The sequence below is a fragment of the Macrobrachium nipponense genome, chromosome 12 (genome assembly GCF_015104395.2).
Source record: "Macrobrachium nipponense isolate FS-2020 chromosome 12, ASM1510439v2, whole genome shotgun sequence".
Taxonomy (NCBI): domain Eukaryota; kingdom Metazoa; phylum Arthropoda; class Malacostraca; order Decapoda; family Palaemonidae; genus Macrobrachium; species Macrobrachium nipponense.
The window spans coordinates 17,006,471-17,028,982 of record NC_087205.1 but is presented as its reverse complement, the minus strand read 5'-3'; the positions used below and the strand labels follow the sequence as shown (position 1 = coordinate 17,028,982).

The 22,512-nt window shown below is 45.1% G+C and overlaps 1 protein-coding gene across 5 annotated transcripts in view; it reads left to right on the top strand.

Annotated features, from left to right (window-relative positions):
* Positions 1 to 2,510: 2,510 nt before the first annotated feature.
* LOC135224369 (condensin-2 complex subunit H2-like) overlaps positions 2,511 to 22,512 on the top strand; it is a 239,361-nt gene continuing 219,359 nt past the window's right edge. Inside the window, exon 1 of one of the 5 annotated variants that reach the window (XM_064263318.1) lies at positions 2,511 to 2,561. The gene's annotated coding sequence lies outside the window, so the exon portion shown is untranslated. Of the gene's footprint in view, positions 2,562 to 2,689; positions 2,833 to 2,918; positions 3,072 to 3,228; positions 3,503 to 22,512 lie in introns of those variants that run through there. The other 4 variants (XM_064263316.1, XM_064263317.1, XM_064263320.1 and 1 more) reach the window with 4 other exon arrangements.

Here is a 22,512-nt window from a genome sequence, read left to right as displayed (position 1 = left end):
AAGCTGTTGGTCCCGTTGCATAACCACTGGTTCCATGCAACTTAAAAACATCATATACACAAACAAAACAAGTAGAAATTGCTAACAATTAATGTAAGTGTTAGACAATAATCTGAAACAAACTTGAAGATTATACCTCGTTAAGCACCTATGTCAAATTAATACAATGCAGAACAGCAGAGGATAGATAAGTAAATGGGTGAAATTTTCGTTTTGTGATCTCTGCTTGAAGGAAAAAGATGTAAAAATAAGACACTCGCTATAACCGTACCACAATAAAATAAAATACGATAGCAAGTCTTGTTGAAGATTTTTCAAACTTCGAAAAGTATAGCTTCCGTAAAAATAAATATATAAATAAAAGAAAATCCATGATTAAGGATCCTTTAATTTAGAGTTCCTTTGATACTATTCCATAGGGTGGCTCGAAACAAGGTCATGATTTTTCGTTATTGAAAGATACCTTTAGATTTTTTATTTAGTTTACTTTCTTACACGCATTGTAATTCAACCATTTGTCACTCCGAAATTTTTTTCATAATTCGACAATAATTGTAGTTCCTAGGTTGGAAACGTTCCTCATCCTATTATATATCGCGTTTACGTATCTCAGTCAAGCATTTGGAACTCCATTTTCACCTGTTTCATATCTGTATAGCTATGTTTTATTTTCAATCAACCATGGTCATCACTTTTTCTGACAATCCTATGAAGTGTCGTAAGTCACTGATTCGCCACATACTAGCATCAAGCGTGTGAAGAGTCAACGGAATTCATTCATTTTTTATCAGCAGATTTACAATCCCTTGTTCTGTTTCAGTTTCACTGGATTTTGTAGCAGCGTGGATCATCATCTTTTTATTTAGCAGGGTATTTCTTTTCTATGTGACCATACCCGTGACAATAAAATACGTCTCTCTAAATTTACTACCACCCTGTTGTTATTTCATGATTATTGTGAATTAAATATCACAACTGGATCACATTTCAGTAAAAAATGCTTAGTGTTACGAGCAGTATCCAAAACGTGCTTAAAATGCTGATTTTTCACACCTTTAATGGATTATGATCGGATTATAGATTACAAGAGCTAGAGAACCTTCATGTGGGTGGACGTGGTTCGGAAGTCACGTAAAGCCGTTGGTCCCGTTGCTGAATAACCACTGGTTCCATGCAACGTAAAAACACCATACACAAACAAATCATGTGGGTGGGGGTGGTTCTACATTTGGTGAAATTTTAGAGGACCCACATGATATACAAAAGAAAATCTTATTGTAGTAAGCACCGTATTGATATACGTACGCGGATCAGCGTGACATTGGCACTGCAGGCGACAATACGGTGTCAAGTTGATATAGTAAGATTTTGTCATAATCTAGAATACGGAAGTTTCGTGTATGGAAGATACAGTAAATGGAATAATGATGAATTGGAGACTGCTTTTACACCACCTTCCCAACCCCCTGAGAGAACAGTTCAATATAGATATTATTGACTGTTGGCTGGATTCCTTCGGTCACCAGTCTACTAGGAATACCTTTGCCTAATTACATGAGATTTGTGAAACGGGCAACCTGTGATGAACGGAAAATATTGAAATTGAAAGCACACGAAAAGAAGGTATACTGGAATTTCATAGAGCCCCCTTTACTTGCAACGGGTGTTGGGTCGAAGGTGAAGGTAGCAGCCAACCTACACAGTGGTAACGGCTAGGCCTACCCAGGGGAATCTGCGTCATCGCAGTATTAGTAGGTTGAACCTTGCTTTGGACATTCTTTCTGCTCACGAGATGGATTTTTATTTTAATTATAACAAACGACAGGTTTGAGAGCTGTTCTTTTGTTCAAATGACTACTGTTAAATTATGAAATAACTAATCCCGCCGTACACTTTGACGTCAAAGCAACATAGAGATGCCGTTTTATCGATTGACACGACATTTTATGAATGGCAAAGAGTTTATTTGAATAATTATTTGTGAAGTTTCAATTTCTTATCTATTTGTACCATTGTCAGGGTTCTCGTCTTTTCTTGACAAGCTACTCCAGAATGTTACCGTATGATGATTTGCATAGTATTTTTTTGTAGCTTGAACGAATTCTACCGGAAGAGGAACAAGAGATTATGGGGTACGATGAGTGTATGGTTTTCTTCTAGGCTGTAACGTCCTCAAATGTCTCTTTGCTTATCGCATTCATTGCAGCCTAATACAACACATTACTCCTAAATGAAGGTAAAAGCATGAATGATTTGGGAGAAAATGAGGAAATGTCAAAATAAACAACCGACTTGACGGTGTTTACTACTCTACATTACTCATATTTGTTCGAACACTCAGTGAACAAATTAAAATTCGCTTTAACTTTAAAGAAGATAAATAACACACATTTCTTGATAAATATAATAAAAACTAGATTTAATATATTATTATAGAAAAATGGTTGCTTAGAAATAAGGAATGTTTGTCGCAAAAGGTAATTCTGTATAGATGAAGCCATTTGAGAACATTCGGATATATAGTCGGACACAATAACGGATAAGTTTTGAAAACTTGCTAGGTGAGGGGGAAAAATAGTATTCTTTTGAATTACGAAGGCAATAACACAAAATAAAAACTGATTAAATTAGTTATCACTCATTTTTAGACTTCCGATCCTTCAAATATTTAAATAAGCGATTTTGTTCTTCCGTTTTCCTTCATTCATACAACTTCAAACTGTGACGGTAAACATGGCGCAGATTTGTTCTACCGATTTGCAGTGAATGGTGAAATTGGTTATTATCTGTTGTTGCAGTGATATTTTAAGAGCTGTGTTTGAGGTTTTATCGGTGAGTGACAATTTTGTAAGGAAAGGTTTGAGCAATTAAGTAATATGTGGTGTCATAGAGGCCAACCCAAGTGTCGATATTTGTTTGGCGGGTAAACAACGGATACGACGTCGTGTTATTTCCAGATTCTGTTCTAGAAAACTGATCAACTGTATATTATTGCAGAAATGACGGCATTTAAATGATTGTTGATGATGGTGTGCAATCATCCCAGAGCTTCAGGAGGTGTTGCCAACTGTGTAGGCGTTGCCGAATACATTACCGTATAATCCACAGTCAGATTGTTGCATCATAGGCCTAGGCTGATCTGACGTTCGTCAAGAAATAACCCAGACTACTTAGACCTAGATTTATTCCTGTATTTAGTGAATCTTGTTTGGATTTAACCAATGTAAATTTTCCGTTAATAACCTATTATACCTAATTCAAGGGTGTTAGGTTATCCCAGAGTGTATGGTAAGGTGTCACTAGGCTAATTAGGCTCGTTGTAGTGCCAGGTAGGATGTTCAGTAGGGTAAACGACTGAATGGTGACATAGCGGCCACCTCTCTCGGACGGCGGCCACCTTCCCGGAAAAGTACTTTAACCCGTTCAGTGACCCAGGATAAACATCAGTCAAGAACTAACGTCCTTCAAAACAACACCTTGAGACCTTTACTTTCCACTCGAAGTAAGTGTTTTCTACTACCTAAGTCACAAATTAAAGCCATAATTTCCTATTAAACAGAGGTTAATGAAAGTCTAGTCATGCACAGTGCTAACTTCCCTCCATGACGCTTTTGAAATGTTTACTAAAAACACCGGTAGATCTAGGGTACTATTCCGTGGTGGCCTAGATTAGGGTAGAATATCACAGCAGGCCAAGCAGGCCACCTACAATCAACACCTAGCCACCCTCCGAAAAAGTACATTATAACGCGTCCTGACACCGGAGATGGGCATCAGTCGCGACTTCTTGTTGGTGAAAAACGGAGCTAAAGACCTCTACTCTCCTTTCGAAGTAAGTATTTTCTCCAGAGTTAGAAATTAAGGCCAAATTTTAAGATTTAAACAGAGGGTAGTGAAAAGGGTGGCTACGGCAGTGGAAATCTCACCAAAACGCTTTAGAAATTTTTACTTACAACTAAAAATGTTTCGAAGATTGACGCCATCTTGATGTTTACGGAGTCGTGTGTGTCAACAAACTTCCCATTTCCTGTGCTAAATCTGCACACCACTTGTACCCATAGACGCTGGGGCACTTTCATCACAACAATCGTAAACCCACCTCTTACCAGCACTTATTCGTACTTATTCAAGGGGACTACGGCATTCTTTGCGGCGTTTTGCGCTCTTCAATTGTTTATCAGTGTTGTCAATTGGTATGTGTTTACCCTCCAAACTAGGTAGGGTAGAACATCACAGCAGGCCAAGCAGGCCACCTACAATCAATGCAAGCCACCCTCCGAAAAAGTACATTATAACGCGTCCTGACACCCGAGATGGGCATCAGTCGCGACTTGTTGTTGGTGAGAAACGGAGCTAAAGACCTCTACTCTCCTTTCGAAGTAAGTATTTTCTCCAAAGTTAGAAATTAAGGCCAAATTTTAAGATTTAAACAGAGGGTACTGAAAATGGCGCCCACGGCAGTGGAAATCTCACCAAAACGCTTTAGAAATTTTTACTTACAACTAAAAATGTTTCGAAGATTGACGCCATCTCGATGTTTACGGAGTCGCTTGTGTCAACAAACTTTCCATTTCCTGTGATAAATCCGCACACCACTTGTACCCACAGACGCTGGAGCACTTTTATCACAACAATCGAAACACGATTTCTCACCAACAACAAGCCAGGCGTAAACAGCTGTTTGGGTAGAAGATGACGAGAAGCGTGCTCTTGGCTAATTTTTAAATAAGTAGTAAAACATCAATATTTTACATATTTATGATGATTAATTTGAAAATATTCGTTATTGAAAAAGTAACTCGACTCTGACTCAAATTTAAGTAATTATTTTTCTGAATTAGAACGTTCTTTCAAGTTCTGTATTATGACGTCACGACATCTTGACTTTCGTACCTATTGTAAATAATTGCTATACTCAACTGTCATTGCAGAACAGTTTACCAGTTATTCATGCAGATTGTTATCAGCTATACATGTAATTGTTATAATCGTAATGCGCATATATATCTTTATTATTTACTTTTTGGATATATGAAGATGTTTTACTGCTGGATTATCGCCGTAGTGTGACGCAATCGTTTTCGGTCCATGGGCCTCTGTCTGTTTTCGCACCATAAGAAATTATGGGGCCGAATTTGCAATGACCAGAAAGTCGTTAAAAGAGGAAAGTTAGCATTGAGGGGCATATGTTTTGACTGAGAAAAATACAAATTTATTCAATAGCTAGCTTGTAAAAAATACTTGTTATAAAAACTTGATTGACAACTAAGCAGCATGTCTACTATGGGTTTCAGAGACAGTGCAAGCACGTTTTTGGGCAATACCTATTTTTGTAACGAACACTCTTAACAGAACGAGATTTTGCTATAGTGCATTACACCCAGTGCCTTAATTTATAAGGGTATCGTGAATCACTAATCGTAAAGAATAACGACACTTGTCCTTGTACCAAGAGACAAAAACTCCATTATGCAGAAATGGATACGAACACGCGTATAAAGCTTCACCTACCCTCTCCCCAACCACCCCCCCCCCTCCACCGCCATCCTTTTCTTCTTCCCTCCGCCTTCCTCTCCTCTCTCTCTCTCTCTCTCTCTCTCTCTCTCTCTTCTCTCTCTCTCTCTCTCTCTCTCTCTCTCTGTTGCCATTCGGTATGTGTTGACCCTCCAAACTGGGTATAAGACTACACACAAAACGTTGAAATTGGTGAAATTAGGCTATGTATTGGAAGTATATATACATAAATATTAAAGCAATTTTATCATTATTGCATTACTATGACAACTAGAATTCATGGAAACAGTTTATAACCTGTTAAGCGTCACCCACGTAATAATACGTTTACCGCGATCTACTCGGTAGCGCCTTAGACGGGATATTACGTTCAAGACTTTAACTGTGCTTGTCAAGCCGTCAGCCCCGTAATAATACGTTTACTCGTATAGAAAGTGTAGGAACATCATTTGGTAACACTCTCAGCACATGGGAAACTTATTTCCAGCCTGGCAACTCTTTCCTGGTGGTCGCTTATGCTAGAAAACTGCCTGTCCCTGTTGGTTTTCTTTCAATACACTTCGGGCGTTTATCGAGAAACAAATTGACAAATTGGATTTCGCGTCTTTCACAATGAATGTCCCAAAGAGGAGGCATATTTCTTCAGGTGAGATCAATCAAATACTAGATGAGGAGTGTGATATTGATAACCTATTTGATGATGAGAGCTCTAGTTTCTGAATCCTCCAGTGATGATAACAAAATTTTGTCCCTTCAATTGCGGGAGTGGAAGATGACTTTTCTTTGCCGAGTGACTGGACTCCGAGAGAGAGAGAGAGAGAGAGAGAGAGAGAGAGAGAGAGAATTTCCTACAGTTAATAGTTAATTACAGTATGAATAACAAGCATAAAAATCAATATTAACTTTGAAAAACTATCATCAGTGCTATGATCGCTGATTACAAAAAAAGCGTGACGGTACGTTAGCAGCGAGCTCATCAGGGGCGGACGCTTAACAGGATAATAATGGAACGGCGTATGTGTGAAGCCTCCACTAATGTGGCAACGATGATTTTAGAAATTCAAAATACTAATAAAGACTGAAATCAATGAAAAGTGCTAGCAAAAACAAAAAAGCAAAAAAAAAAAAAAAAAACATTCGTTCCTCTATGGTTTTCGGCAGCCAGATGTACGAAAACGTTAGAAACATTTGATTTTATCTACTTTAGAAATATCTGTAATTTTTCGGGGTAATTTGGTTGCAAAAAAGGGATAATATACATGAATTAAATCAAAATTTTTAAGTAACAAAGTAAATTTAAACTAAATAACGAGTAAAGTAAACAGTTTAGGGAATAAAACTTTGCAGTTTCGTCGTCTGTCGTCTGCTGTTCGAAATTGTGTTTATGGCGCGCGCGCTTAGAAACCAGGAACAGCAACGGGTTTAAAGTGCAATGTGGAGTGAACTGAGACCAAAATGTGTATAATAACAATCAAATAAGCACTGTGGAGTTTCAGTTGTGATGGCAGTAAGGATAAAAACCGCCGATTACAAGGTAAGAATGAATTCAGTTCCAACCATAACCCCGGGAATAACAAGTTTCATACTTTCACTAATATAGGCAACAAAATGTTGTTTGTTCATGAAACTTACCTGACAGATATATATATAGCTGTATTTTCTGAAGTCCGACAGAATTTAAAAATTCGCGGCACACGCAAGTGGGCGGCGGCCAGGTGGTAGTACCCATTCCCGCCGCTGGGAGGCGGATATCAGGAACTATTTCCCATTTTCTATTCTATTTTTTTCTGTCGCCGGTTCGGTAAACAACTGTTTACAGACCTCCGCCTAGGATTTTGAAACTTCATTAGCCACTTAACTATCCTAATTATTCTTTCGATTATTAACTTGGATTTGTGGCTAGGCATACGCTATCGTAAATTTTTTCATTGCATTTGATGTCTGAAGCTAGTTAGCCTAGTTTCAGACTTTGTTGTCTGCATGGTAAGGTGAGGCTACCGGAACTTTCGGTAGACACTCGCTTAGTATATATGACCGTTTACTGTTTTCTTTGCATAAGGTATTAGTGTAATGTGTGACTGATTACGGAAGAAGGAGGATTCCATTTACGCATTTTAGAGCGTGTTAGATCAGGAGTTTTCCTCCACAGTAAACAGAAGTTAGAAATAATGAACCTTCTAACCTCCTGTAGATTTTATTTTGCCTAACCCTTTGGTATGGCTTACGAGCCTAGAAGAAGTGTCTGCTAAAGGATTACATCAAGTAATCTTAGACTAAAGTGCTCGCTCTCCAATCAGTGTTGTGAAGTGTAGTGCCCCTTGTGTTGTGGAGGGGACGTCAGATCGGCCCCATAATGCCTCTAGGCCTGGACCTCTGTCGGACTCCCAGGACTCAGGGAGAGGGCATGTCGAAAGCCGCAAGAGGGTTACGGGGGCTCCCCACCGATCTGGCGTCCCTTCGGCAGAACCTGTTGACTCTTCCCAGGCTGCTAAAGATCGTGCACGTGCACGAATCTTGAAGGATTGCTTCTCGTCCTCCGAGGCGTCCTCCCCACACAGGGGTTGGAGTTCTTGGAAGGACTCGCGCCCCCTAAAGAAGCTTTAGAGAAGAGGACGCTTCACGTCCTCTCTCTCGTCACGAGAGGATGAAAGAGTAAAGAGACCACATTTTCCCTTTTAGAAGAATGCACTGGCTCTTTTCCTAAGGGACATTTCAAGGAGGCCCGCATTCATCTTGCCAGAAGAGTGATTTTTGCCGCCTCCTGCGACGCTATGTATATCATTTATACATTATTAAGGAGGCTCATTCATCTTGCCAGAAGAGTGATTTGAGCCTCCTGCGAGTGACCGCTCATGTATACATCATGTATACATTATTAGGAGGCTCATTCATCTTGCCAGAAGAGTGATTTGAGCCTCCTGCGAGTGAACGCTCATGTATATGAACGCTCATGTATATATCACTTATACATTATTAAGGAGGTTCAATTCATCTTGCCAGAAGAGTGATTTGAGCCTCCTGCGAGTGAACGCTCATGAAGTTAGCGCTGTTTCAACCTCGCTAGCATTCCAAAAGAATTTGGTAATCAAGGACATTCTTGATTCCACCTTTTGGAGGAGCAACTCAGTATTCGTCTCCTCTCCTCATTGCGCTCCGTATACGTTATGTAACGTTCGTTTTACTTCGATAAAGCAAGCTGATAAGTTTGACGGCGGGGGGCGGGGGGGGCAAAGCCTGCTTTGCACAGTCAAACAACATATGTCTCTGGTCGGCATAAGAAGGGCAATTTAGACGTGAGGAAGCTTTTGGAGGTGCTCGACGTCCTATAAAGTAGAGACATTCTCCAGGACGCTCCGGCAAGCACCTTGCGGAAGACGAAGCCATACGTCTTCCTTTAGTGTTCACACTCTTCAGGAGCAGCGTGCGGCTCTCCATGGAGACTCGCATGAGGACGGTCCCTTAAAAATATTCAATGTCATACCAAAAACGCGGTTCGTATACATTGAGATTTGGGCAAGGTCGCTCGCCAGGACGCCTCTTGGCGGGCCTTGCATGCATCAAGGCTCTCAACGAGTTCCTCTCTGAAACGTCGTTAGAAGACTTGGTGTTCTCTGCTCAGACACGCTCGTAGCTAAGGCAGGACGTTTTTTGAGGACGCTCAGCAGGACGCTTTCAGGACGCTAAGCAGGACGCTCGGCAGGACGCTTTTGAGGGACGCTCCAGCAGGACGCTTTTGAGGACGCTCAGCAGGGACGCTTTTGTGGACATTCGCCAGGACCGCCTTCGGTGGAAGCTCGGCAGGACGCTTTGCGAGAGAAAAGACTTGTTGAAGGCGTCTTATTTGCTGTTGAGGACATTTCTTTACAGAAATTTTTAAAGGATTCGGAGTTAGCGGAGAGACATACCCGAATTTTTTCTTCGATCCCTCTTTCCTCTTCATCGATTTCTTTGAGAATCGGGAAGATTATATACTCGGATTCCTGGGTGACTTTCGGTCATGTTAAAGGGTTTTCCCCTATTAGCAAAGTGCTAATAGTTTTGTCAAGTCAGGACGTTTTTCCCCCATTGTCATTTAAGTGGGGGACCCCTCATAAATGGGGTAGTTCTCATGACATAGATTTTAACGTTTTTATCGTTTAAGCGGATAAACTCATTAACAAATTTCGGAAGAGCTCTCATTCATTTTCAGAGGCTCATCCGGGGTTAAGAGAAAGACTTGTAGGACTATCCAGGAAGTCTTTTGTCCAATATCATAAGAACATTGAACGGTTTTTTTTTTCGATCCTCGGTTCTCTCTTGATGATCTCTATTCGAATGTTACTCCCTTTTCTTGGAAAAGAGTCTTGGCAAAGAGTCAAGGAGTTCTTTTAAAAGTCTCGTTCATTAGAACGTGGACAGTCGTTTCCCTTTCTTTCTCTCTTCCTCGTCCAGGAAAGATGTAGTAGAGAATTCGATGTTTCAAATTAACTACAATACTTACGTAGTTTATCTTTGCGTCATTTTGCTAACGCATGGGTCGAGTCATATACGCATATCGTATTTACCTCTGCGGATAGAGCCGAAAGACTGTTGTTCTAATGTATTTATTTGACACTCCCTTCAACCTTCCAAGAGTTTTCGGAGTAAGAACAACTCTTCAGGTATTGTTACGACAACACCAACTCAGCTTCTGTATTTAGCGAATTCTGTTTCGTTTAAATAGGCCTGCTTGAGAGTTTCCTTTTGCTCGATAATATCATACCTATTCCTTCGTAAAGGGAGTAGCTGGCAACTCAGGCAGATAGTATTCTGTTCACCATTGAAGCTTTCCTTCGAGGAAGACTTCTCCTTCACTCTTTTTGATAGAGATCGAAGGTGGTCGATCTCCAATCCTTATTTTGTTTTCTTGAAGGAAAGAATTTAGGATGGAGATCGTTGTTCAGAATACTATAAATATACTACGTATATTCCACCTCGCGACATGATTCTACTAAGCAGTTGAATTGTCCGAGGGGTAGGCGCATATCCTAGTTATTCTACGGATTGCGACTTAGACGAGAAGTATTCTAATTGAACTGCAACACCAACTCAGCTTCTGTATTTAGCGAATTTTTGTTTCGTTTAAAATATTTTGGGCCTGCTTGAGAGTTCCCCTTTTTTTTGCTCGATAATTTCATACCTATCCCTTCGTAACGGAAGTAGCTGGCAACTCAGGCACATAGTGCGAGACGATGATCAAGGCTGCTGTTACTGTGATCTACGCAGTACCGGCTAGCTCGGTGTCATGCGCGGTTGGTTACGTCTCTCTCCCTTGCGGGAATGGCTGAATAAACCGTCTCTCTGCCCTACAATCATGGATTTTAGCCTCGGGTTGAGGAAATTTCTAGTAATCTTGAATGATCATACCTGCCGTTACTTAGAAAATTTCAACAAGATATCTTTTATACTTGTTAGGTGCGGGTTTACCGCACGGTAACATTCTGTACGAATCTACCGCGGCATAGCACTATAATAATGCTCTCCTGCTTATGCAAAGCGCAGCCTTATTTAGGGAAGGAAGCAGGCGGAGTGAGGGAATGGATGAGTTTGCTGGGGACCATTTCCTCGCTGGAGAAGCTTGTTTTCCCTGAATAAACAGCAATTCAGACCTCTACAAATTTTCCTCACGAAGAAATTGGAATAACATCAAAGATCTTGTAATTCTAATTTTCTCTCAACGGCTTGAGGATCACCTTGGGTGATAGCGAGAGGGTGCCAGACATCCGAACAGAGAACAGATGTTCTGGCACATTGTCTGGAAGAATTGGAAGCCAAATTGGTCGGTTGGTTCTCCAGTTCCTCGAAGGGTGAGGTTGGATCGAGTGGCCCAAATCATCTCGGATAATTTCTCAGCTCTCTCATAGCTCGAGAAGAGAGAATTGGTTATGGGCTTGGGCACGGAACGTAAACGATCCTCAAGAGGTTCGTTAAACTAGTGCACGTCCGTGCGGGTCTTCTCGATCGAAGGCAACAACTACTGACGTCTGAGTAATCCTCACTTAGAAGTATGTCGAAAAGTGAGGAGAGACTGAGGGCGTCCTTTCGTTAAGTTTTTCGTAATATTGAAGACGAAGGAGCTTCCTCTTAAGTTGTTCCCTTATTCATGATCCTAGAGGATTAGCTTTAGTCGCCACATGTTGGCCTCTAAGAGGTTGGATTCACAGAGGTCAGGTAATTCAGAGAATTGTCCAAAGAACCCTTCCCGAGAGAATCTGTGTAATCTAACATCGTCACTTAGTGAAGTATCTAATATCTCTCCTCTCTGACTCTGAAGGCGTTCAGACTATTGAGAAGCGATAAGAGCTTCAGATTAATGGCAGTCTCTTGGCCAAGGCAAAGCAGTGCTGCCTATTTTCAGTTTTCAATCGGAGGGGGCCGTTTCTGAGGTAGTGAAGGGAAATGACTGTTCCTCCACCTCGACCTCTGTGAATTTCGTTATGGTTCTATCTTTCCGTATGAAGTATGAGATAAGATAGAAGTCCTAACTATTGTAGAATATGCAAATATGTTGTTGACGGCCTCTAGGCTCAGAGATTCGGTTCTGTCAAACAACAAAGCTTCACGATCTTTGAGGTCTGTGGAGATCTTGAAATTCTCTGGATCAAAGGTTCCGCATGGAACTTAGACGTAGTCTGAGTTTCTGATGCCAAAAGCATTTCGAACCTATCCTTTCTGCGAACTTAATACACGTGACCAGAAAGGCTAATATTCTAACCGCTCTAGCCACGGGGGCAAGGAGGGTTAGTTTTTGAGTTTTAGCCCCCCCCCTTCATTTTTCAGAGGTTTTGGCTTTAAAGGACATAATGCGGTCTGTCCGCTAAGCCTTCCGTTCTTGATAAGAACGAAAACCTGTCTAACCATTGACCCGAAGGCTTGGAGACCAAGGGTATGGCACAAATTATTGGGCAAGGGCATTAGAGAGTCCTGTGCCCTGTAGGGTCTCTCAAGTTTTATCTTGATAAAACTATAGAAAGTCAAGGTCAACAGACAATCTGCGGTGTTCCGTAAAAAGACCAGACTAGTTCATGTCCAAGAACACCCTGGCATGATAGCCAAGGAGTTCTTTTAAGAGGTCTCATTCATTATGTTTGCATAAAGATTTGAGATTTTTTCTTAATATCAATGCTCAAGAGGTGAGGGCGCGGCCTCGGAAGCATTTCAACAGAGCATGACACTCAGTAACATCCTGAGTGCCACGCTTTTGCGAAGCAACTCTGGGTTCGCTTCACACTCCCGACAATCTGCGGTGTTCCGTAAAAAGACCAGACTGGTTCATGTCCAAGAACACCCTGGCATTATAGCCAAGGAGTTCTTTAAGAGGTCTCATTCATTATGTTTGCATAAAGATTTGAGATTTTTTCTTAATATGAATGCTCAAGAGGTGAGGGCGCGGCCTCGGAAGCATTCAACAGAGCATGACACTCAGTAACATCCTGAGTGCCACGCTTTAGCGAAGCAACTCTGTGTTCGCTTCACACTCCCGACGGGATGTGAAGACGACATTTCAGATTCGTAAGTCGCTAGGACCATACATATCCGTAGATATATTATTGGGTGCAAGAAGCAACACGAATCCTATCCTATAGAAAAGGGATAGGTGTGCTTTTAACTTTGAAGGGTTGGTCGCTTGAGGCGCGTTCCTTTTCTTTAGCCTAGAAGTTATGGAACTAACTTTGATAGGTTAGGTCAGGTGGTGGTTTTAGCTTCGGTGCCCTCAGAAGTATGGTCATATGGTCTAGTCACATTGTGGTCACGCCCCCCGCCCCGTTGGACAGATCATCTAGAGCGCACCAGCATTACAGGTCTCTACCTCGCTGGCAACTCTAGTAACGCAGAAGCAGACTTTGGTGACAGTAATCACGAAGTCGGCTATGCTAACAGGTCAGGAACCAAGATGTATATCATCTACTTAATTTAGTTTCCCAAAAATCCTATTCTGTCTCTTCCCACCATCCGAAGGTGGGATTCAGCTATATATATATCTGTCAGGTAAGTTTCATGAACAAAATGTTATTGTTATAATACAATTAAGTTTGTTCATACTTACCTGGCAGATATATATAATTAAAGTGCCCACCCACCTCCCCTCAGGAGACAGTGGCACTGATAAAATATGAATAGAAAATGGGAATAGTTCCTGATATCCGCCTCCCAGCGGCGGGAATGGGTACTACCACCTGGCCGCCCACTGCGTGTGCCGCGAATTTTTAAATTCTGTCGGACTTCAGAAAATACAGCTATATATATATCTGCCAGGTAAGTATGAACAAACTTAATTGTATTATAACAATAACATTTTTATTGTGCTGATTACAACTGCAATCTTGAGTAAGATCAATAAACGTTACATACATACGCTAACATTGTTCAAATGAGTGCTGGGAAGGCTGGGGAAAGATGGTGGCCGTCACTGATGAGAACCGTCCATGCAAAACGTAGCCGCCATATTGAATTTCAAAACTGCCTTGAAAACATATTTTACGAAGAGCTCACATGCTTATTTTAGTTCGTATGGGGCTTTCATTTATCACAATATGTTGACGAAACTTCAGTCTTTTAAATGGTATGCTTAGAGTTGCAATTGTATTCATGTTTCACCAATTAAATATCGAGTGAATAAGACCCGTCTACCGTGATGAGGGTTGGCCTGTCGTGATGTTTCCCCCTATAAGACTTACACAAAACCGGGGAAATAAGTGAAATTAGCGTATCTATTTGTATTATAGGCTATATACGTACATATTACAGCAATTTTATCATTACTGCATTACTATGACAACTAGAATTCATCAAAACAGTTTGTAAATGCATCGGCGTATGTGTGACGCTCCACTAGATTGGCAACGATGAGTCAACGATGAGTAATACAAACCCTCGGTCCTTTAACAATAGGAAGGTAACTAGCGGCAGCTGGGACGGTCGTAAGCTTCGAACAAGGGGAGAACGGTAGTTAACTGCTTGTCCGATCGTGCGCGCCCGAGAGGTGAAGAATCACTTTTGCTTTCGGCCGCGGGTGTGAAGGACGTGTTCGTCATCGCTCTCTGCCCGCTTCATCGTCGTATGCTTTGTTTATATTGGGTTTTCTACTAATGGTTTGTTTGACTTGAAAATGAAACTGTAAGTACACTGTTTTCATTTTCATTACTTAATTATGAATCAACATGGAGCTATCGCCGTAGAGACGGCGATTTCCGCTCTTTTCATGAATGGAACCCTTGAATTGTGTCTCGGTGCCGAGGGCGGGCGCACTCGCGCCGAGTCATGTATTTTGGGCGAAAGTGTGTAATTGAAAGATGTAAGTACTCTTTTTCATTATATTTTTGCCCTGTGCGTTCTTTGCCGAGAGCTTGATTGCGCTCGGCAAGAGCCTCTTATTTTGTATGAATAGAATGCAATGAAAGTGAATTCGCAATGCAGTTTTCTTTTCATTTTCAATTATTAATTGCATCAAATTTAATTTTGGATCAATTTCCGCTCTTACCCGGGAATTAATCCTTACGATTTATTGCTGTGAAAGTGAAAATAGCAAGTGCAGTATTGTTCATTTTCATATATATTTTAGTTAGCATCTTATTATTATTGGATCAAGTTTCCGCTCTTACCGGGAATTGATTTTTCCCCCTTTAAAGTTTCTTATGAAAGTAATCGTAAATCGCAAGTGGCAGTTATTCTCTGTTTCATTTTCATATTACTTTTGTTCACTGCTGTGCGGGGGTAGGGGAAGCGAAGGTCTGCCAGGAAGTCGTCGGAGAAAGGCTCCTCCCGCGACTCCCTTGGTATCCGATTCTTTGTCTTCTTTCTGCCCCCCCCGCTCAGCTTCCTCGTATTTTGTTTTTGGGGTCTTCCTTCCGTTCGGGGTGGGTGGGGCATGTCTCCCCCCCCCGTGCGTGAGGGAACCCCTCTTACTAATCTGTCTGTGCTACCGCAGGTGCTACATCCGTGGGAGACGACCTTGGACAGGTATGGGCCACTGCGGCTGCAGGGCGTGCCTAGCATCCACGATCTGCTGCAGCGTCTAGCGAGGTCTGGGGCGGTGACCTTGGAGCGGTCTCCACTACAACCTTCACGGCCGCTTATGCTGCTTTGCTGGTCTACACTCCCCATGCTGTGTCGGTGACGCCGTCTGCCGCTTCTGGGCCGGTCGCCGCCGTACCGAGGAGGGGTATGCCGCCACCGCCTGTCTTCTTCGTGTTGCCTGCCCCAGACTTCCGCTGTTCCAGCAGCTCGCCCCTGGACCGGCGCCGCCAGTACCAGGTTCCCGCTGGCTGCCGATGATTCTACGAGGCGATGGCTGGGCCCTGCCGTAGCCTGTCGCTGATGTGGTTCCCGCTACTGGCTTGGCTGTCCCTTCTGTGTTTACCGCTGCCGCTGTTCCTACCACTGCCGCTGTTCCTGCCGCTCCTGAGCTGGTTGCTGTTCCTGTCGCTCCTGGTTCCTGCGCCTGTCCATGCTGGTCCTGCCCATGGTGTGTCTTCCCCAGTCCCAGGTCCTTCCGGACAGGTGCAGTCGGGGCCGTGTTGCTTCGGCAATAGGTCCCGACTCCGGCCTGGATGGAGGACCTGACGACTGTCCTGTTGTGAGCTGACCGAAGAAGAGAAGGCTGCCTCCCCCCCTAAGAAGTCTCCTTCGGGAACTTCTAAGGGCCCGTCCCACCTCGGTGGGACGGGGGGTCCTTCTGCTGGTCCTCCTGCTCCTTCGGGAGCGGGGCCCGTCTCCCCTTCCGTAAGGAAGAGATAGACGGGGACCAGAGGAGTATCGGTTAGCTCTGGTACTTCCTCGCCTGGTGCTAGCGGCGATGCCGCTACGCCAGGTTCCGGCTCGGTCTCTCGTTCGCGGGAGATCCTGAGTGTACGCTCTCCCTTGGGAGACCGTGCAGCCAAAGTTTCGGCGCCAAGACCACGGCACGGAGCAGAAGGCTGGCGAGAACCGCTCAGGTGACTCTCGCCAGGCCAGCGGCCGCTCTCGCAGCGACCAGCTGGTGACCGGGTTTTGTTATTCCCCCTAAGAAGACTCCTTCGGGAACTTCGAAGGGCTTGTCACACTCCGGTGTGACGGGGGGGTTCTTAATCTGCTGTCCTCCTCCTTCGGGACGGGGGTGGCCCGTCCTTCGGGAAAACCGGGGCCCGGTCCCTCCCCTTCTGAGAAGAAGAAGAAGACGGGGACCAAGGGTGTGCTGGCTACCGCTGGTACACCCTCGCCTGGTCTTGGCAGCTCTGCTGCTAAGCCAGGTACCGGCTCGGTTTCTCGTCCGCGAGAAGTTCCGAGTGTACGATCTCCTTCGGGTGACCGTGCAGCCAAAGTTAAGACGCCTGAGTTCGCTCAGCGTCATGACCGAGGCACGGAGCAGAAGGCTGGCGAGAATCGCTCAGGTGACTCTCGCCAGGCCAGCGGCCGCTCTCGCAGCGACCAGCTGGTAACCGGGTTTTGGTATATTCCCCCTAAGAAGACTCCTTCGGGAACTTCGAAGGGCTTGTCACACTCCGGTGTGACGGGGGGGTTCTTCTGCTGGTCCTCCTGTTCCTTCGGGAACGGGGCCCGTCTCCCTTCTGAGAAGAAGAAGAAGACGGGACCAAGGTGTGCTGGCTACCGCTGGTATACCCTCGCCTGGTCTTGGCAGCTCTGCTGCTAAGCCAGGTACCGGCTCTGGTTTTTCTCGTCCGCGAGAAGTTTCCGAGTGTACGATCTCCTTCGGGTGACCGTGCAGCCAAAGTTAAGACGCCTGAGTTCGCTCAGCGTCATGACCGAGGCACGGAGCAGAAGACTGTCGAGAGCCGCTCAGGTGACTCTCGCCAGGCCAGCGGCCGCTCTCGCAGCGACCAGCCGGTACCTCGGGTGGACGTGACGGTCTCTGACCGGCCAAATTGGGGTTTGGCTGGGAAGAGGTCCCCCCAGGTCCCCTCGACCGACGGTACCAAAGCCTCGGCTGGTACCATCGGTTTGACTTGCCGCGAGGACGCTCACCGGTCTCACGCGAAAGCGAGCTCTGCAGGTCACCTGACCGCCGCTCCCACAGGGACCGGGCGGATACGGTGACCAGCAGCAGCTCGTCTGACGCACGGGACCGGGTCGACGTGCTCAGTCGAGCCGCTCGCCACAGGTGAGCGGCACGGCCAGGCCTGCAGATCGATCCCACCGCGGGTTTGGTGATCGGTCTGCAGCCCCCCCACGTACGCTGGTCCTGCCAGCGTGAGCGGGGGGGGAGCATCAGTTCTGTCTCTCCAGTACTACCTTCAACTTCTCGGGCTACACCGGGAAGAGCGAGGTAGCTAGGAGTGATCGTGAGAGGTGCGCCGCTCACGATCCCCGTCACGACGCCGCACGTGCCACGTATGGTCTTAGGACCAACCAGGACGTACGCGCAAGTGATTGGGGGCGACCGTCAGGGGGGGTAGGGGGTAGCGTCAGTTCTGTCTCTCCGATACCTTCAACTTCCTCGGCATACGCCAGGAAGAGCGAGGTATATAGGAGTGATCGTGAGAGATGCGCCGCTCACGATCCCGTCACGACGCCGCACGTGCCAGGTTGGTCTTAAGACCAATAACCAGGACGTACGCGCAAGTGATTGGAGGCAACCGTCAGGGATTCTGTTGCTGGTCCTTCTTCTGAAGGAGGAGGGTCCTGTGAGCTGCTCTTGTTGGAGGGACTGGACGGTCCTACTCCTCAAGACGCTGTAAACTTCCGAGATTCAGAGTAACTTTACCCAGGTTATTGCACTGATTCGTCACACAACGACCTGGGGAAGGATCGCCGCTCCCACCAGCAGAGCCCATGTCTCTGCTCGAGTCGTTTTGGGGCCCGAGAGGGAACCCAAACCGACGGTGGGGTTTGACCGCGATCGGAGCTTGCCGATTCTGTCTTGGAACCAGAGTCTCTCGTCTCCGGACAAGAAGGCTCTCTCAGTTCTGGCCGGTCCGATCAAGCTACTTCCACCTCCTCTACTTGCTGACAAGCGGCGTTTCTACGTGTCTTCAGACACGTATTTAAAATACTCCTTCGGTCCTCCTGAGAGGATTTCGACCTCGACGAGGACTGGAATGAGTCGGAGGACGGTATCGGCTCTCTCCTGTCAGGTTGTCCGAATCAGGAGCCCCACCCAGACAGACGTTCACAGTGGCTGGCAGCCCTTACCTACAGTGAGAGTTCGTAACCCTCCTCGTGAAAACGTTTTCTCCTGACGATACGTTTTCCCAGACTCTGAGAGACCATCGCCGCAAGGCGATGGCTGCTCCTACTCTTCTCCAACTGCTAGTTCCACTGGAAGGCGAGCGAGTATCCAATTCCTCCCCCATTCCTCTCTCCTTACGGCTACGAAAGGGGAAAGGGGAAGGATCCTACAGAGATTTCTCTGTAGGATCCCACGTTGGGACTGCGCTACCAGGGGGGACCTTCGGGTCTACCTGACGTAAGCCCCGGTCGTTGAGGAGGGATCCTGCCCCATTCTCGTTTTCTACGGGAATCGAGAGGACCACCACCGATATCGTTTGACGAATTCGGTGGGGGGTTTCGCAGACTGCTTATTAATTCTACGGAATTTCTAGCGCATTCAGAGTGTTAGAGTTTCTTACGATCTCCAAACACTTAGGCGAGACCACGGTCCAAAGTGAGCGAGACGAGAATCCCCGATATGTTACAACGATAATCGGGAACCTCACCTATGCTCGAATTCCTGGAATTTCTAGCATTAGGAAAGAAGACTGCTGCTGAAAAGAAGACTATCTCACAGTAGGCGACCGCAACCTGGAATAGAGAAGAACGGACGGGAATATCCAGTTTGGCTTGAACTATCGTCTTAGTATTCTGTTCACCATTGAAGCTTTCCTTCGAGGAAGACTTCTTCACTCTCTTTGATAGAGACCGAAGGTGGTCGATCTCCAATCCTTAGTTTTGTTTTCTTGAAGGAAAGAATTTAGGATGGAGATCGTTGTTCAGAATCCTACAATATACTACGTATATTAACCTCGGCGACATGATTCTGCTAAGCAGTTGAATGGTCCGAGGGGTAGGCGCATATCCTGTTATTCTACGGATTGCGACTTAGACGAACAAAAGTATTCTAATTGAACTGCAACTCGGGTTGCTTGCAACCTCCCAGGAGTTTCCAGTTTCGATTTTATATACTTATGGTGTTGTCACAACAACACCATTTAAGCTTTTATATTTACCGAAATTCGTTTCGCATAAATATAATTGCTCGAGCATATCTTTTTATGCTCGGTGGTTCTAGCCGAACGCATTCCTTCGTGGAAAGGATTACTTGGCAACTCAGGATGACGAGTCAGCGACAGCTACTGCGTATTGAATTGCCCGAGGCATTTCAGTACCAGCTGCCGCTTTGAGATGGACGGTTGGTTATGTCTTTCTCACCTGCTTTGATTGAATACCAACCGTATCTCTGCCAACAATCACGGACTTAAGTCTCTGATTAACGGGGATTCTCGCATACATGGAATTGACCATCTAAACTGCTGTGAACGCTAGTATTCATCGTCTTCGGTATTGCGAGAATTTTAAACAGAGATATCTATTCGACTCTCATCTTTCTGTTTACCGCACGGTAACAGAATTCTGTAATAGGTATCTCGATAATGCGAATGATTTTTGCGGAATCTGAGTTTGTCCTCAAAATATCTTGTATTCGGAGGTGTGCAATTGTTCATTGTTCACCCCGGATTAGCAGATGTATTGAAAGACATCGCCTACTCCCACACCTGCCAGCTCTACTTCCAAACGTTCAGCCCATGAGAAGCAGTTCTTCAGGCGGCACTCCCCACCCCTGTGTTTCATTACTGAAGAACGCCCCGCTTTCATTGCACACCGGACAGCAATGAAATGGCGGTTAGCGTTTTCAGTCATTTGTAAGCACAGGTTTTTAGAATCTTGAGATTCCTTCTCTCGATTCAGCTGGAAGACGTAGGTTGCATTCATTGCCTACCTTCGTCCTTCAACGTCATAGTAGTTGTTTCTCCTTAAGCTGAGATTCAACGTCTATGAGATTTTCTTGCCATCAGGGACCTCGGTCTTTTGAAGGCAATTGACTTTCGCCTTTTGAGCTAATGCATTAAGAGAATCATCGCCAGCGCCGTCCGGCATCGGTGACTAACAAATATTTTTATTTGTTTGGTCTCTCAGCATACTCTTTAAAGGGCGAAGGTCACGTGACTTACCCGGATGCTTGGACAACTTGCCTCTACTGATTCCGAACCAGTCAGTCGGCAGCTGTCAGAGCGCCCGAGTCAGTTACGAACTATGCTGTGGACTTAGTTCGGTTGTTCCAGAGCAATCATTACTTCGTCTTAATAGCTTGTCAGTATGAGTACTGTACATAACCAAAGTCGAGAAGAATAGGTCATATGACTATCCCCTTCTTTTCGTCTTAGGTAACTGCATGACTTCTCTTGAGAGTCAAGCACAAGGGATGGGGATTTGTGACGCTCTGATTTCGTACCGATCTTCGTAGCGAAGACTCAGAACCCTTCGGTAACTGACGATTGGTTTCGAGTCCTTCACAATACCCTCCCTAATGGACTTCACCGCCTCCGATACGAAGGCTATGCTGCTTTGTCCTGTGAAGGCGCGACGGAGCTGTCTGAAGAAACTCGACACCCAGGATGAGTGTGGACTGCCTCTTCATCATTCTCTCGCGTTCCGCAAGAACTTCTCCGTGGCGCAGGTAATGAAGGCAGGCGCCTGGTCCAACCGGACCGCATGCACCTCCTTCTACCTTCGGGATATTGCCCACAGTTCCTTGGATCTTTTTCCTTGGGAACCGTGGTGTTGCTCAACACGTTGTGTAGTTAACCAGACCCTCGCAGGCTGAACAGCATCGAGTCCTGGTGTGACCGTAAGAATGATGAGGAATGAGAGTGTGACTGGCTCCTCTTCCCATCTTTTTCTTCCCTCTACCTCTGGGTAGAGGGACAAACGGTCGTCACCCTGCTGGGTAAGGACGAGATGCAGGTGAGCTACTCAATAGAGCACCATCCTATCCCTTTCAGTAGGGATAGGAGTAAATATCCACCACTCCTCCTCAAGGGGGTGGGGGAGGAAGTGGATGCCAAATTGAGACAAACCCATCATTTTATGATTGTCTCTTGCAAACAGGAACAAGTTCTTGCTTGCTGGTACGAAGAGATAACGCTTGCCTCTCTCTTAGTACTTTGGCCCAGAGGTCTGACCATTGATCCTGCGGTGCACACACCCCGATCAATCGGACAGAGGTTTGGATCCCTCCCTTGCTCTTACGACCAGGGAGGCACTCCAGGTTGGACGAACACCATCCTGTTCACCAAAAAGACTCAGATTCCTCCCACCAAGAAGTTGAGTCTTTCCTATTGTTAAAGGACCGAGGGTTTGTATTACGTATCGGAACAAATGACAATTTGTCGAAAATTGCATTTTTTCCTAACTATACAAACCTGAGGTCCTTTACATATAGTCCCACCTCATGCCACCCCTCACTCTGCAAACTTTTTGCATGGGCCTAAAGCAAAGTGATTCTTCACCTCTCGGGCGCGCGGGCTCGCGCACGATCGGACAAGCAGTTAACTACCGTTCTCCCCTTGTTCGAAGCTTACGACCATCCCAGCTGCCGCTAGTTTACCTTCCTATTGTTAAAGGACCTCAGGTTTGTATAGTTTAGGAAAAAATGCAAATTTCGACAAATTGTCATTTTTCTATGCAGTTTTACCTCCTGAACAAGAATTTTAAGTAATAATTATTCGGACGACTGTAATTAACCCCCAGGGGCCAGTACTAAACACGGCGAAATACATTGGACGCCCCAATCCCTAGTGGATGTCGCATCCGCGGTTGCGTTCCTTGCAGTCCGTGCGGAACTAGGGTAAAAGACCGCAGGTTACAGAGTGGACCATGTACGATCAGCGTGAACAATCCCAAAAAAAGTACATTATAATGCGTCCTGACATTGAAGATGGGTGTTGTTTGGTGAGAAACGGAGCTAAAGACCTCTACTCTTCTTTT